The following is a 15204-nucleotide window of genomic DNA, read 5'->3' as shown; positions in this document are numbered from 1 at the left end:
AAAACCTTTTCTTCGATCACTTTCAAAGTGGTCTGTTTAAAAGTTTACAAGTCTGTGTTTACTTGCAGTGACAGTTGCACTGATAGTCCATAAGACAGTTCTTTTTCCATTTCACCTGCATCTTCCCTCTCTGAGTCACTTGTATCAGTGTCATCTGAGTCCATTTCGAAATTGCTTTCTCCATTTAGGACTTCAGCAATCACATCCTGCACACTAAACAGATGACTTTTCTGAATAGATGGCATTCTGAAATGGAAAAGCTAAAAAAATAAAATTAAATATGTGAATAATACATATAGGTCTTGTATTGTAGTAGATAAACTGAAACAATAGACAGGGTGGAAGACCATGTGTTGAGGGTAGAGATCTAAGTATCATCCATCAAAGTATTATCATTTCACTGCAAATGCAAATTTCACAAATTCCACTACATTCAAACAATACTGTCTGACTGGCCTATTATGATCTCTACTTATCATACCAAAAGGAGCACATGCATCCCCCCAGAGCACTTGCAGGTTCACATTCAATGATGTAGGTAACCATTCACACCTGTCCCTGAACAATGCAACAGGCATCCCACCACAAAATCCAGAACATTCAGAACCTGTTTTTCTATCTCTCAATGCCACAAACTGCTACTTGGGAAACTTTCATGAAAAACCTCAGGATCATTTAGAAGTTAAAAACAAACACAAATCTACAAAGATACAGAGAGTTTCAGATACTGCTATAGATGATAACACACCATTTATTCCTGTGTTTAATTATGGTCTAAGCTAAACTAAGTAAAAATGTACCAGAAAAGCACATATAGAACTTAGTTACAATGACTCATCTAACACTTCAAATTTCTACTAGTTTTTTTCCAATTTGTGACCATGTGAGAAGTGTCCTTATGTAATGTGTAAGGAAAAACAGGCTATTTTGCCTACCACTCTGACTCAACGTTGTAAAATTACAACAGACATAACAAGCTCTAAATCAAATGTGATGAATGTTTTCCAAAATAACTAAATATGTATGTGTTCTAGACATTGTAATAAACACCAAAAAAAATATTTAAGGAATTTTACTTACTTGAATCTTGACAAATCCAGTCAGTCAAAATAAGGAGATGAGCTCGACAGGAAATTCTCGAATAGAGTCAGTTCATGGCCAGATAACCAGACCTATAAACACTACTTCTATCCAATTGCATAGTGAGGACAAACAAAAGGACCCATTAACTATGTAAATGTGGTTTTGAGGGAAAAAAAAAAACATTTGCAGGGATTCTAAAGGAATTGTTAAAAGTGATGTTGTAATTCTGCAACAGTGGGCTTTTCAGGGTTAAGTTAATTCTAGACCCAGTCTGGTCCCGACCCGGGGCTTTTTGTTTTACAAGCCAGGAAGAAGCCACTTTACCTCCGTTTTATAGGCTCTCCTCAAATGCTTGACCCCTTGGGCCCTCAGTAGTTGTCTGCTCTTGGACAATGCGTTTCTGTTTTTATTAGTCAAGCATTAATAACTGTGACTTTAGCTCTTTTGCCATCCAGAGGCTGGAAGAGCCTTGCTTTGTGTTTTATTATGGTGGAGAGGGTTTGTGGTTTAGGGTTGAGCCCCCCATGTGGCTATAATGTGTGCTGCAGAAATAAATGTCACATTGAATACTGTAACAAAGACATTATAGAAACTCATTTAGGGACCCCAAAACTTTGGGTCCCGACCCAGACTTTGAGAAGGAATGAACTAGACCATTTGGCTACCAGACCCGAGTCTGATGAAGAGCAGCAGTGCTGGAAATGTCACTACTTTTGTGCAGTAATTAATTCGGACATTTGGAGCCCTGCAGTGTTTAAGATGTTTTTCTGTTCACTACCAGACCTGAGGAAATGTTTAACTTTGACCAAACCATAATAGCAAAGAATAAGATTGGACTGATTCCATGAAAGCATGATCAATAATGTTAATTGTAGTTTGATCAGTGCTAAACAATCGCTGATGCGCTGGGTGACTGTGGAGAAGTGGCTTGTCATTAATTGCAACTAATGCTTCACACACCCCTTCTCAACAGTGAAAGCTGAGGTTCACCTGAGAGCAATTTGTTCAATTTAGGAGACATTTTCAGGAAAAAAAGATACAAAAATGTATAAACTTTGCTTAACAGATTTTGACAACTGGTTCAACATTTTTGTATGTAATGACCTAAACAAAGAAATGAGGACTTTTAGTTTTATAGGGAATGACTATTCAGCGTTCACAAGTATAGTTCATTTTGACTGACATGACATAGCAAATGATAATGTTATAAAACAACAGAGAGTTGTATGACATCAATTGATGCATGTCCAAAAGCATTTGCAATTTGTTGGGAGGAATGAGAAACTGCTACTTTGATGTGCACGAATGACTAAATTTTGTGGAGGTTGAACTAACTGTTGTGCAAATGTCAATAGTGATGTGACAAATGCACCAAAGCTACTGAGAAAAACTGTGATACACCGCTACCCAGGTGAATGAATGATGGTCTCAAGGTATATAAAAGACTGTTCAAACAAATATGGCATGTCTACTGCAAGTTATCTAAATAAGAGCTAATGTTGGGATCTTTAGATGTTTTACTTTCTCATGAATGTGGTGTGCTTCCTTTAGTGGAATAAAAGCAGAAACCGATTAAAATGTTTCTAAACCAATAAATGGTTTCCTAATAACGGAGCTGAACAGTAGGGTTGAGAACGCATGGTTAATGTGAACTGTGCACATTGTCTCGCCTTCAAAATATGGCTGAGATGAGACCATTTGTCTGACAGCAGCCATCAGCCCCCGGTGATCCATTGCAGTAATTGATGCTGCATTCAGAGTGCTTTGTGTGGGTGTCACTGCCGGTCAAACAAACAAACACACATGTTCAAATATTGACATGCACAGATGTTTAGATCCACTTACAGTGTATGACCAGGTTGGCATTCGAAAGCTAATGAATGCATGAACAGGCATGTAATCACAGCAGCCTGTCAATAAAAGGCTCAGGTGCGGCACAGATTGGACATGAATCACACATACGGAAATGCATGCGCACAAACGCACATTAACAACAGTTTATCCTGCAGCTATGGAGCCTTTTTTTCTCAAGACAGCACCTGCGCCAGAGACAATACAACACATGTGTCAGTTTTCTCTCACAAGTTGAGTTTATTTTTGGTGATCTTGGCTCTGAAATGTGCCACCTGAGGGGTTGAATGCCAAACTGCATTGCATTCACAAGTAATCATGGCAATGTGTGCTATTTTATGGTACCATCTGGAAAGATATTTCAAGCAAGCCGCACTTTGAACTTTAATTCCGTGCAGAGTTTTTAAAAAAACTACATCAAAGGGCTGATCTTCTTTGGCCACCTACGTTAACTTAATATGTGGGGAAACAGATTATTGGAGATATGGCAAATTGTCACACTGAGCATTCTTTCTGTCATGTTATTCCAACTAGACTGGTGATGTAGAAGTAAAGGCATAAACAAGTCTGAGGTAAATGCATGAAATGTTTCTGAATAGGTCATTTCTTACTTGTGTTAACTTGGATGCAAAAGCCTCCCATGGGCGTGGGGAACAGGTATCAGAGGAAGAACCATGCACTACACAGGCATGTTGCTGCGGCTGTATTTAAAGACTACACCCTCGGTCCTTTTTGAACCAATTTCATGGCTGATATCCTCAATGTGAGGGGCTGCCACAGGACAATTTAACCCCGGCAGGAGCGTCACAGCCTGGGGTTCAGAGGCTGCTGACAATGAACTCACTTCCTTCTCACACTGATGCAAACCAGCAGGTCAAGAGAAAACATCAAAAATCATACTCAGCAGAGTTTAACTCACAAAACCTACAAATCATTAAAATGCATATATTTTAAAGATACAAACCATGATCCAGTCCAAGAAATCCTATCACATAAAGCTCCTCTGTGGATTTTTTGCTGGCAGTGAAACTGACTGAGATTAATACTGATGCCGCATGACCTACAAGGGCAATAAAAGATCAGCAGTGACAAAATTGATTATTGCAATAAAGATCATGCTGCCAAAACTGCTCTTTTTATACATCATCCTTGGTGGGGGATAGCTAAAATCACTCACATTACTGTTTCAACAGGATGAGCTTTTATACATCTATTTATCTGTTCTTAAGAGAACCACTACTTAGAATGCAAACATAAAACATTTTTAATGTTGATGAAAATGCCCCAGCACTCATCTTAAATGAATGTGCAAATCCAGAATACTCTCTGCAGACAGGATGCTGCATGCAGCTTAATGTGGAGGAGGAAAGAAGATGCCAAAAGCAGAAGGGGCTAGTGTGTGGCAGTAGTTTCATTAATAATAAGTGTAAGCAGCTACTATGATCAATAATACCTGTGAGTTCTTTATAGTAGAATAACATAACAGTTGCATTCCCCTTTGTGTGTGCTCTGTGCATCTAGTGCAGCCTTTGTTGCCATTTTTGGAGATAAATAATGTGCAAAAAGCCACGCTATTCTTTGTACATCTAGAATTACTAGAATTGATTATTTTCTCTTATTAACAACAGACATAAAACAAGAGAAACAACTTTTGACTACAACAAACAATAGATGTACTCTGTGAGAATAAACTGAACAAAATTTATTTTAAGTACATTTGCATAATATGCTCAAAAGAGTCAAACCAAGTTTCATGTGCCTTTTTAGAGCTATGAACAGAATTATAAAAAGCTGCTGACAGACAGTGTGAGCTCTGTAGAGCACTAAATAAAAATGCCCCCCTTTTATGGGTCTTTTTCTTAAAAATTCAAATAGATTCCCAAATTAAATAACAGGTTGGTGGTTAATTGAGACAATTCTGTCAAAGTGTGCAAATTAACACAAAAAGCACATCCTTCTCTAGTGAAGGAATCAAGTTAGCTGTAATTCAGACCTAGTTCATTCCTTAGAGCAGCGGTTCTCAAATGGTTTGTGCCTTGAGCCAAGTCTTGGTGTGCCATAGGTATTTGTACAACCATGTGTAATAAGTGCAACTATACAATAACTTCAGTTAAACTGGGACCCCTTTGCCAAGAAACAGAAATGATGTGTGGTTAGAAACTGTTTTTCTTTATTAGCACTTATACATTTGCACTCATTGCTGTTACTCATAGGTATGACTGTTCTGGGATCCCACTATTCCTCCATGAGTCTACATGGAAAGCATCAAACCAGAACACCACACGTTCCTGCCTTTCCTGAGCCTAAAAGGAAAGCCTGGGGCAGGAAGAGAAGCAGCAAACAAACAAACAAACAAACAAACAAACAAACAAACAAAAAAACAGTGGAACAACATCATCAATAACAACAGAATGACACAGATGAAGTCCAAAGGAGGAGCTGGGGCGGAGGAGGGTTGTAAAAAAAAAAAAAAACTTCAAATTTTGCTTTAAATTGCACAAATTTACTCATAATTTCTGCCTATAAACAATATGCAGAATTAAGATATAATAATTAACTTGTAAAGCTAAGATCTGCTAATATAATCTAGTGCATTTTTCTTTTTTGCATGTGTTCTAAGGGCTTTTCGCATGTATAAAGACATTGAATGACTTCAGACAAGCAGAATCACCACTGTTAAAGGGATTATTTGGAGTTCTAAGTGCTAAATGGCTCATAATGTCAATATTTAATGGAATAAATCAGTACGGTTTCTACCCAGCTCAGGGGTTTCCAGCGTCATATGTGACTGAACAGAGACAGGGATAAGTGATTAAAATGGGCTTATTGCTCATATACATGAGATTTGGATTTCTCTCCCAACCGATAATGTTACTCATGATGCAATTAAAGAAGGAAATGAAAGACAATTAACAAGAAAACATTTCCAATAAATGGAGAAAGTTCTTTACTGAATGGTACATTTGTTAATTGGACCTACAGTGAAAAGATCCTCTGAAGTGCAGTTTTTACTGATAATTTCTCTTTCTGTAAGTCTGCACAGACATTAAGTTGCTCTGAAAATTGCTGATGTATCATAATTCCTGTGCTAAAATCTGATTTACAGCAGCAGAGGACCCCTGATTTCTGCATTGAACAGATTGCTTGTGGTGTTCTGCAGTTTTCACAAGAAATGTGGGTTACCCATCACTGAATTAAATGTTAAATCAGAATGGCATCATGAAACTACTATGCACAGCTCCTCTTCACGACTAAAAATCACAATCATGAAGTTCATCTCTACTTTGGCAGTGATAAATGTGCCCTTCTTTGCTGGATTATTGCTGAATAGCTGACACGGAGCAGATGTTGTGTTACTGTTTATACATTTTTAATATCTCATACGTTGTTCTGTGATTGGAGCCATGGTTTTAGTCCAGTTGGGCAGATGTGCCAGCTGCTGTGGTCTGACAATGATTAATGGTACAGGGGTTGAGATGCACAAAACAATGCATCAGTATGATATGATTGATTACAAAAACAGATTTGGTTTTCATTCAAAAGAGGTGAGGGAAATTATAATACTCATTGCAGTTCTCCACATGTGAACCCAAGTCAAAACCCTTGAACAGAATACGCCATTGGAAGCCAAAATACTCTTAAATAGATTAAAATGTAATTTAAAAGTTGGCACTTTTGATTGAAGCTTGTTTGGGGGTATGGACAATCATAGTTCACTCAATTTCAACTAAAACAAGCCACCGACATTAAAACCTTGAAATGTGAAAGCGGTGAGAAAAAAGCATTTAAGTTTTTAAGTCACTGTATGCTCGCTGTCTTGAATTAAAAAAATACATGTCCCTCCTAATGGACTGCTAATAGTTAACCTCGGGCTCTGATCCCAAAGGATATAAGAGAATTATAGCTTTACTTCTGCTCACTATGAAATTAGTTCAAGGTAATGAGAGGCTCTCTGAAAATCTAACCACCATCATGGGCAGGAGAAGATAGGAACAACTTAATAGGGCTGCAAGAAATCCCTGTCATTAGTGGAAATCTGAGAAGTGGATCACCTACTTAGACGCCATCTTTAAAATCATTTGGAGAAATTATGGTCTTCTCCAAATGAGGAGAAACGGGAAATGGATTTAGATAAAAGAGTTAATTGTGTCCGTTTGTTAGTCTTTTAAAAGGCATGTATGATGTCCAGTTTAGATCTAAACGAGATTTTCAGCTTCTGGTCTCAGAAAGGGAAAAGATGAAGTACACCTCATTTTCAAAAAACACTACAATAAATAAACAGCAATAAAAAATTACTACAGCTTAGGTTTAGATGAAAACAAAACAAAAAAAAAAAAAAAAACAAGATGAGAAAAAAGACAGCCACAATGTGTAGGAACTAACCAACTAATACATTAATTCAGGATACAGTCCTTCCAACAGCAGGCCAAATCTTGTGACACACTTTGACACCTTTTTTAGGGCTGTCAGAGGTCCATATTGAGTGGATTACTTTTTTTTTTGTTTTTTAATCGTGATTGATTGCATGCTTTATTGTCCTCTTATTGTCGTTCCAGCAAACTTTAGTCCAGCCACTGTAGCAGCTGCCACATGGATGTAAAATTATTCACCACTGCTCCTTAATTTCTCGTTTCAGATTTAAAAAATCTGACAGAAAGCTCAAAGACAGTTAAAAGTCATCTGCACCTTGTGTTATCAAACATTTACCTTTTACCTTTCCCTTATTTCCTTCTCAATCCATAACAAGCCTTTTTCCATGTTTGAGTTCATATCATTGTCTCTGATCCCCCCCAAGGTTTAATTTCCCTTGTTGCAAGATGGTACAAAAATCCAATATGAAGCAAAACTGTTTTAAATACAGTTTGTTTTATTTATTGTAGGGGGCGGTGCACATTAATGAACATGGACATGCAAATGTGCCAGATTGTAGCCATAAACTTATTGCCATCCATAGTCCCAGGAGGGTCACTGCCTACATATAAATCAAGCATGTACTTAATGAAAATTAAAATATACATATAATCAGAAAACACATGGGCCAAACAACACAAACAGCCCAAAGAACCACATAAAACATCTCAGAAGGTGGTTAAATTACTTTGCTTAAGACTGACTAGGAGTCAAGTCACCATTGCATTTCAAGTGCATAAGGCAAATAGTACTAAAGTGCAGAAGTGCTGATGTATTACACATGATCATGAATGTGCACATTTGCCCTTTGCCTGTTTATTTAGAGTAGTGATATGAAAGCCCTATTTCACAGAATTTGTGTATGCAGATGTGTTTATGCCTGTATTACTGCACAGGAATAGCATACATTAGTTTATCTATGTATGTAATGTTGCACACAATATGCATACATAGTCGTATGTTTAGTGTGTACACAAAAAGACAATGTAAAATGGTGAAATGTTAAAATGGGGAGATAAATCACAACCAAAATCTGTAGTTGTGTGACAGCCATATTTTTTTCCATTTAAAATGTTAGCTGTCTTGTGTATAGATGGGACTGATATGTTGTATAACATGCTGAGATATGCCATCAAGACCAACCTTTTTGTCCTTTATCCTAACATGACCTCAAAAAAATCTTCCTACAAGGGAATTGATTCATTGTATAGCCAATCTAAGCCAGGAAAAATTCAGAATAAAAGTATTCTGTGCAAACAAGGACATTTTCTCCTAGGAAATGCAAAACCAGGCTTTTACTTTGAAAATCACAAATTGGAGCTATGCATGTACTGTGTTCTTGCCTGTGACGTATTTTACCAGTGTGGAAACAGAAAGCTTTATCAGTAGTTTAAAGCTGAGTAAAGGCGGGGCCTTCTCCCAAGACATGGACAGTTTCATCCATGTTGCCCAAATCCCTCTAGAAATGGGTTTTAACATCTTCAACCCCCCCATGCTATAAAGCAAAGCTTACAGGTCTGTGACTAAAACTGTTGCCGTAGCAGAGCATTGAAACACTGTAAAACAGGAAGTCGTTTTTTTCAGGAGCTTAAAAACATATACAACAACAATGGCTTTTGATAGACACAATAGCAGTTCAAAGTGTGCTGTGTCACTAGAGGGTGCTGTTTATCCTTGTTTTCAGTTTGAGTGGTACTCTCATCATGGATGCAGAGCTCTGTTTTCCTGATGCCTCTGGACCAACGAATAACGTAAAAATTCGTGTCACCATTTCGGTCATGCATGATACGATAGTAGCCATGCAGCCTCGCTTTGTGTGGTTGTGTATTTCTGCCTCCATTCCTCTCAAAACATCATTAACTGTTGAAACATGCATCCAGACCATTACAACAAGGACAGTGGATAGATGAGAAGTTTCATGGGTGTTGTTAAATGTCTCACTGGCACCTTCCACAAAATTCTAATGTCTGCCTCCACAACACGTTTAATAGGGCTCTAATAACAAATTGATAAAATTCATAACAAACAATAATAAAAGGTGTTGGTGAAGAATTTTTGCATCAGTGTGTTGTGTTGTTGAGGCATCACTTAGAGTGGCACAGAGTGGTCCATCATATCCAGACAGCTGATAGACTTTACTAACACTTAGCTGAATTCTTTCCTGATGATTAACACGAATAATGAGGAGAAATGTTCAACAGCTGTTCCCAAAGATGGGTAAAATAGATCTTTGTCTTAAAAAAACGCTCTATGGAACTTCACTTTTAGTTTCTGTTACAAGACATGACAGGAAAATAAAACAACAGCAGTGGGCTGTTGGACATAAGTTTTCATCCATGATATTTCCCCTGCTCACTTCATGTTTTGTGTAAAAGACATGCCAGTTCATAGCTGTGAATCCTACAATGTGTAATGGTCATCAGTGCTGCGGCCCTTTTGGTGGTATTGTCAGGACCCCAGCATGCACTTTACCTCAACAAAAGTGTGAGTTCGGTACTGCATCCTGTCCTTGGTTGTTGTTGTTGTTGTTTTTTTTTTTTTTTTTTTCATTTCAGTGTCTTGTAAGTCTGTGAGGGCTGGGCGATTCTTTTTGTGCATGGCACATTGAATTAATAGTGAATCCAATCCACCTTATTAATATAGCACAATTAAAAACATTAGTTTTACCAAAGTGCTGCACAGTGACTAAAACTTAAAACACAACCACCCTTGATATGAAAACACTTTAAAATATATATAAATTTAATAAATACTACAGAAAACATAAAAAAAGTAATACAAACAAATAAAAACAAAAAAATTAAGCACACAGGAGATCATAAAAACTCGTGCTGGGGTAAAAGCCAAAGAATAAAAATGCGTTTTAAGATGCGATTTATAGATTTTCAGATGATTAGTCTTGTTTTTCTATCGATATACTGTCTTTATTAATCGGTCTAATGCACACAGTGACATTTTTGGTGGTGTTTTGCTGTAACGCCCTAAAATGATTTGTTAATGTGAGACTGCTATTTTCTATCAAATCTGACAAGCACTTAGTATCAATTTGTTGGATATCAAGACACACAGAGAGGCTGAGGGAGGCAGATATGAGGAGGTTAGAACGACGGTATGGAGAGAGAACTTTTAACCCTTACTGTTCAGCCATCATGTTGCTGTCACTTTTTTCCCACTGTTTTCTGTGGCAGCTTTTAGTCACAATGAGTCTGTCTGGCTGAAGACATTTCTTGTTTTTTTAAAAATTGTTTTGCTAATATCTCTCTAACACAGAGGGCTTTTCTCTGACCTTGTTTACACTGAGGGGAGGGGCAGACACACACAGACAGACGCAGTCAACTGTAACGTGGACAGACAAGAGTGATTTAAATTTACAAATGATTTAACCAGAAAATGAAGACTGGATTAAGACCTCACAGCTATTTTTTTCACCATCATTTCTTGTCTGGACTTTTTGTCCTAAAAAGCTTGTAAAACATCGACATTGGTTAATTTTGAGTTTGTATATTTTGGATAGTTTGGAGAGTAAGACAGTAAAACTAATGCCTTTTCCAAAAGTGACAGAACATGACTATTAGCCCTACTGCCTTCAATATATATTATATGATGCTACCCATGTTATTATGATACATGCATATGATATAGCAAAGTCATTATAAACTCACTAGAAATCACACTTTATAGATATAAACAAACTGTAGTCATACATTTTTTTATTATTCAAAGTAATCCCCAAACAGCTGATACTGACATATAATACAGTGTATCACAGAAGACATGGTGAAGATCACAGCTGTCTGTTTTACACACTTTAGTCTGCAGGTGGTTTCATGTCCACATGAAGTCTTGAGAAATTAACCCTTTTCTGAACCGATTTGCTGGAAAGCTTCATGAAGTTTCATCTCAGCTTCACTAGTAATGTGACTCGAATTTCAAAAAAGTTATAGGATTCTAAAGACAAAAGATAACAACAAAACGGAAGTTGAAACTCAAAGACTTTTATTGATAACACACAGTAGACAAAAAGTGACTCAGCCTTTTCTTTGCCCAGACTTGCTCTCCCATCTCTTGGAGACAAAACAGAAAAAAAAAAAAAAAAAAAAAAAAAGACTGTGTTTTCAAAATATCTATATATATACAAAAAAAAGTTAGATTTGCAGTTAGATTTATTTGTGGCATTCCACAAAGCTGTAGAGACGCAACGGCCTGCCACGGCGTCCTTTAGGGCTGCAGAGACATTATTAACGTTTTTATAAACTGTGTCACTTCTTGTTGTATACAACAACACCATCCTCAGAGACCCCGGAAAGTCAGCCAAGTTCTGGACACACATAAAAGGTTTGGTAAGGGCTATGAATGCATGGAGAACATAATTAGAAAGGCAAAACAGAGAGCTTTCATTGGAAAAATCAAGTTAGTGCCTACAACTTACAGTTCAAAACTTACCACGCATTCACAAAAGGGTGTGCCTGCAGCCCGGATCCATGCCACATGAGTTCTAAGGGTTAAGGCAATGTGCTTTCTAAAATTTAAGACCTCTCACTGGTAAAATTTTAACTTTTTGAGACTTTTTATGGCCTTCAAAAGTTCAATGTAAGACTTTTTAAGGATCAGCGGCAACCCTGAATATAAATCCTTTTACTCATTTTCTGTTATTATTTTTATTTCTATTATAATTATTATTCATATCATTTTTAATTAATAATAACAACAATAATTATTATTATTATTATCATTATTATAATAATAATAAAAGTTATAAATATTAGACTGATGATATGATAATTAGACTGATGATATGATAATAATGCTGATGATAGTCATAATAATCATATCTATGATGATATTAGCAATAGTGTTTCATTTTTAGGTTGTCTGGTTATTTGAAAAAATATCCTAAAATAAAAAAAGAATAAATCAAATACATTTATTGTACAAACAGAGACATTCTCTTTAAATTAGCAGAGCGGCCGTCTGTAAAAGCTTTAAACAACTTTTTAATCAGGTTACTGTGTGGACGATTGAAAGTTGGGTTATTGTAAGTGGCTCTAATCATCAGCCAAATCCTTAGAAACAGCTCTGTTGCCACTCTGCCCCTCAGTAGAAGTCACGAATATGTTTTGGTGTAGAGAGCTTCACAGCATGGCGCCGTTTCACGTGTTGCATCATGTTGGTTGTGCTGTTTGTGTCATTCATCTGTCTCCTGCAATATTTGTCTGTTTTTGCCTTGTCCATGCTCTCTTCACCTCTTTGAAACATGACACATTATATGTTACAAATCTGTACATTTATTCTTTATCTATACTCCTCTGTTCCTCAGCTGCTGTCATTGACTTGCCACTCTCGTTGGTTCAAATGAGAAAATGACATTATTTTGCTATTCACACATTTCTCCGTCTGGAATTGTAAATGTTACACTTTGCCACTCACAGGCAGTGAGTCCCCTCTTTCTCATGCTGTTAGTAAAGTGAGTAATAATAAGTTGACATTTCAGCCTTGCATACTAATGACTGAACTGAATGAACTGATGTGCACACAGTCACACTTGTTAATTGAGAAATGCATTTGGAGTCTTGGTATTCTGTGCCTAGGTAATGATCTGTATACATTTTGTCATTAAGCCAATAAATCTCTGTGCTAGAAGTCATTAAGCCTAACAGCAAAGTTGTGTGAGGCAATGAAAGTGAGTTTATGGCAGTAATCTTTAATATTTATCTGTAATGTATGGATGCAGCAGGGGATTACGGCTGTCACAATCAAAAGAAGGATGGTTAACGAATGCAGAAATGGGGCTCAAGCAGTGAACATCTTAAAAAGGATGTGAATTCAAGCCTTTACAGAAAAGGTCAGATTTTGTCAAACCACTCTGCTAAATCGCAGCTATTCTTCTGTATAGTAAGTGTAAAGGATGAAAGTTAAGTAGACTACAGCAGAGTTGTATGTGTGTAAGTCTGCAGATTTTTCTGGAACAATCAAGCTGATATTTTCTCTGTATATGAATATATCTTTCTCCCTGTGATCTTTGTTGTGACTGCTGATCTACATGCAGCTCTAAGATACATACAGTATGATGCAGGTGAGACTCCCTGCAGAGAACGAAAGGAAACTGCTAGCTTTGCATCATCATCGTCAGCTTGGAGGAAAATAGTGCTTTAATTATTCTCCAATCCAGGAGCTCAATTGCATGTTTGCATTTGTATAACATTTGGGTATCCAAAGCATCTCACTACTGCTCAGTTAGACTTTAGCCATGTATTTTGCAAACCCCAATTCCAGAAAAAGTTTGGTCACAATCTAAAATATGTGTGAAAACAGTGAGCATTATGTGCAAGGTTAGACAAAGCTCTAATAAACTTGATGCAGGATTTCTTATTGAAAGACCCAAAAATATTTCTGAATTCAGGAAACATTATACCATTCCCAATAAATTTACTTAGCATAGAAACAGGTAGCAGCAACAGATGTCATGTTTTCAAATTAAATATTTAAATCTGCAGTAAGCCATTAAAACAGCAACAGCTGCAAACAATCAACAGCAGCACAGGGCTGCAGTAGTACACTGAATTTTAAAACAAAAGTGTACTGTATAAAATATAAAATATAAATATGTCAAAATAACTATCTACTAAAATGAAAAAAAACCTCTTTGAAACAGTAAAATTAAAAAAAAAATGAATAAACTAAACAGGATATAGGGGAGACCGGGTATGGTTGTAACACTTTTTGCTTCAACATCTTTAACTCACTGAATTTTTGAATTAGAATTCTCCAACTTCAATACAAAGTACCCCACATTTGTTTTCTACAAGTGGCACCAGTTCAAATATCTGTGAGAGTAGCACAGACCTCATGAGGTGATGTCAAATACATGGTGATCCTTTGTTACAACCTACCCCACTACTGGGGTAGGTTGTAACACATGCTGGGGTTAGTTGTAACAATTAGACAAAAAAGCAAAAACAGAGGCCACACCAGGGCCGGTTCTGGGCATAGGTGATATAGGCATTTGCCTAGGGCGCCACGCTAAGGGGGATGCCATTATGAGCCCAGAACATTTTGAATAGTTCCACCAATGTAACAGATCATCAACTCCTGCACTCCTGTAACCTCTGCGCCCCTTGTTCGTGAAACCGTTCAGCCCAAATAAACTGGTTTACAGCCTGGTTCAATAAACCAAACGTGTCTCAGTAGCTAATGTCTTCATGTGCTCTCACTGTACGGGGGATGCATTTTTTTGTACCACGATCATTTGGATTATATTTAGGATAAACCTCTCTTTATGCTGATTGGTGCGTCTCATTTGATTGACAGATAGTTCGACAGGCAGAGGCTACTTTTCTGTCAACTAGAATGCTAGCTAGCTAGCTGACAGGAAGTCGCGCTTAGTGGGCACGCCCTTAGGTTGATCCAAGGTTCGTTTGAGACCGCAATTTCAAAATGGAAGCCCCCGCGGATTGGCTTCAAGAGCCATTTGAGTCCGCCTATTGTAAGCAGATGGCTGCTGTCACACAGGGTTTGTCCAATTCTTTCTACAGTCTAGGGTCCAGCCTCATCACGCCGCTCTCTTTCTCTCTCTCCACATACGCCCTCGGCCCACACACACACTGGAAGCCCAGCAAGACATTGAGAGAAAACAAGTTTGCTTTGTCCTCGTTCACACTGCGCTCAATGGGCAGGGCATTGAGATAGAGCCCTGCGTTGGACAGCCAACACCCTACATGCCCATTCCTCCTGATTTAGTAATTTAGTGCAGTGATTTGCAGTATCTGCTTAGTGTTACATGGCAGATCCCATGTGCCTTCATGACTGATCTGACTGACTTGCCCTTCTTTGTGACCTCGTCAGATGCTTTTTTTAAAACGT

General features: G+C 37.5%; 1 protein-coding gene across 1 annotated transcript in view; it reads left to right on the top strand.

Annotated features, from left to right (window-relative positions):
• spon1a (spondin 1a) overlaps positions 1–15204 on the top strand; it is a 155208-nt gene that overhangs the window by 92009 nt on the left and 47995 nt on the right. The window lies entirely within an intron of this gene.

This window comes from Cheilinus undulatus, linkage group 1 (genome assembly GCF_018320785.1).
Source record: "Cheilinus undulatus linkage group 1, ASM1832078v1, whole genome shotgun sequence".
Classification (NCBI taxonomy): domain Eukaryota; kingdom Metazoa; phylum Chordata; class Actinopteri; order Labriformes; family Labridae; genus Cheilinus; species Cheilinus undulatus.
Note: the sequence above shows the minus strand (reverse complement) of the source record. Positions and strands in the feature narration are given on the sequence as shown.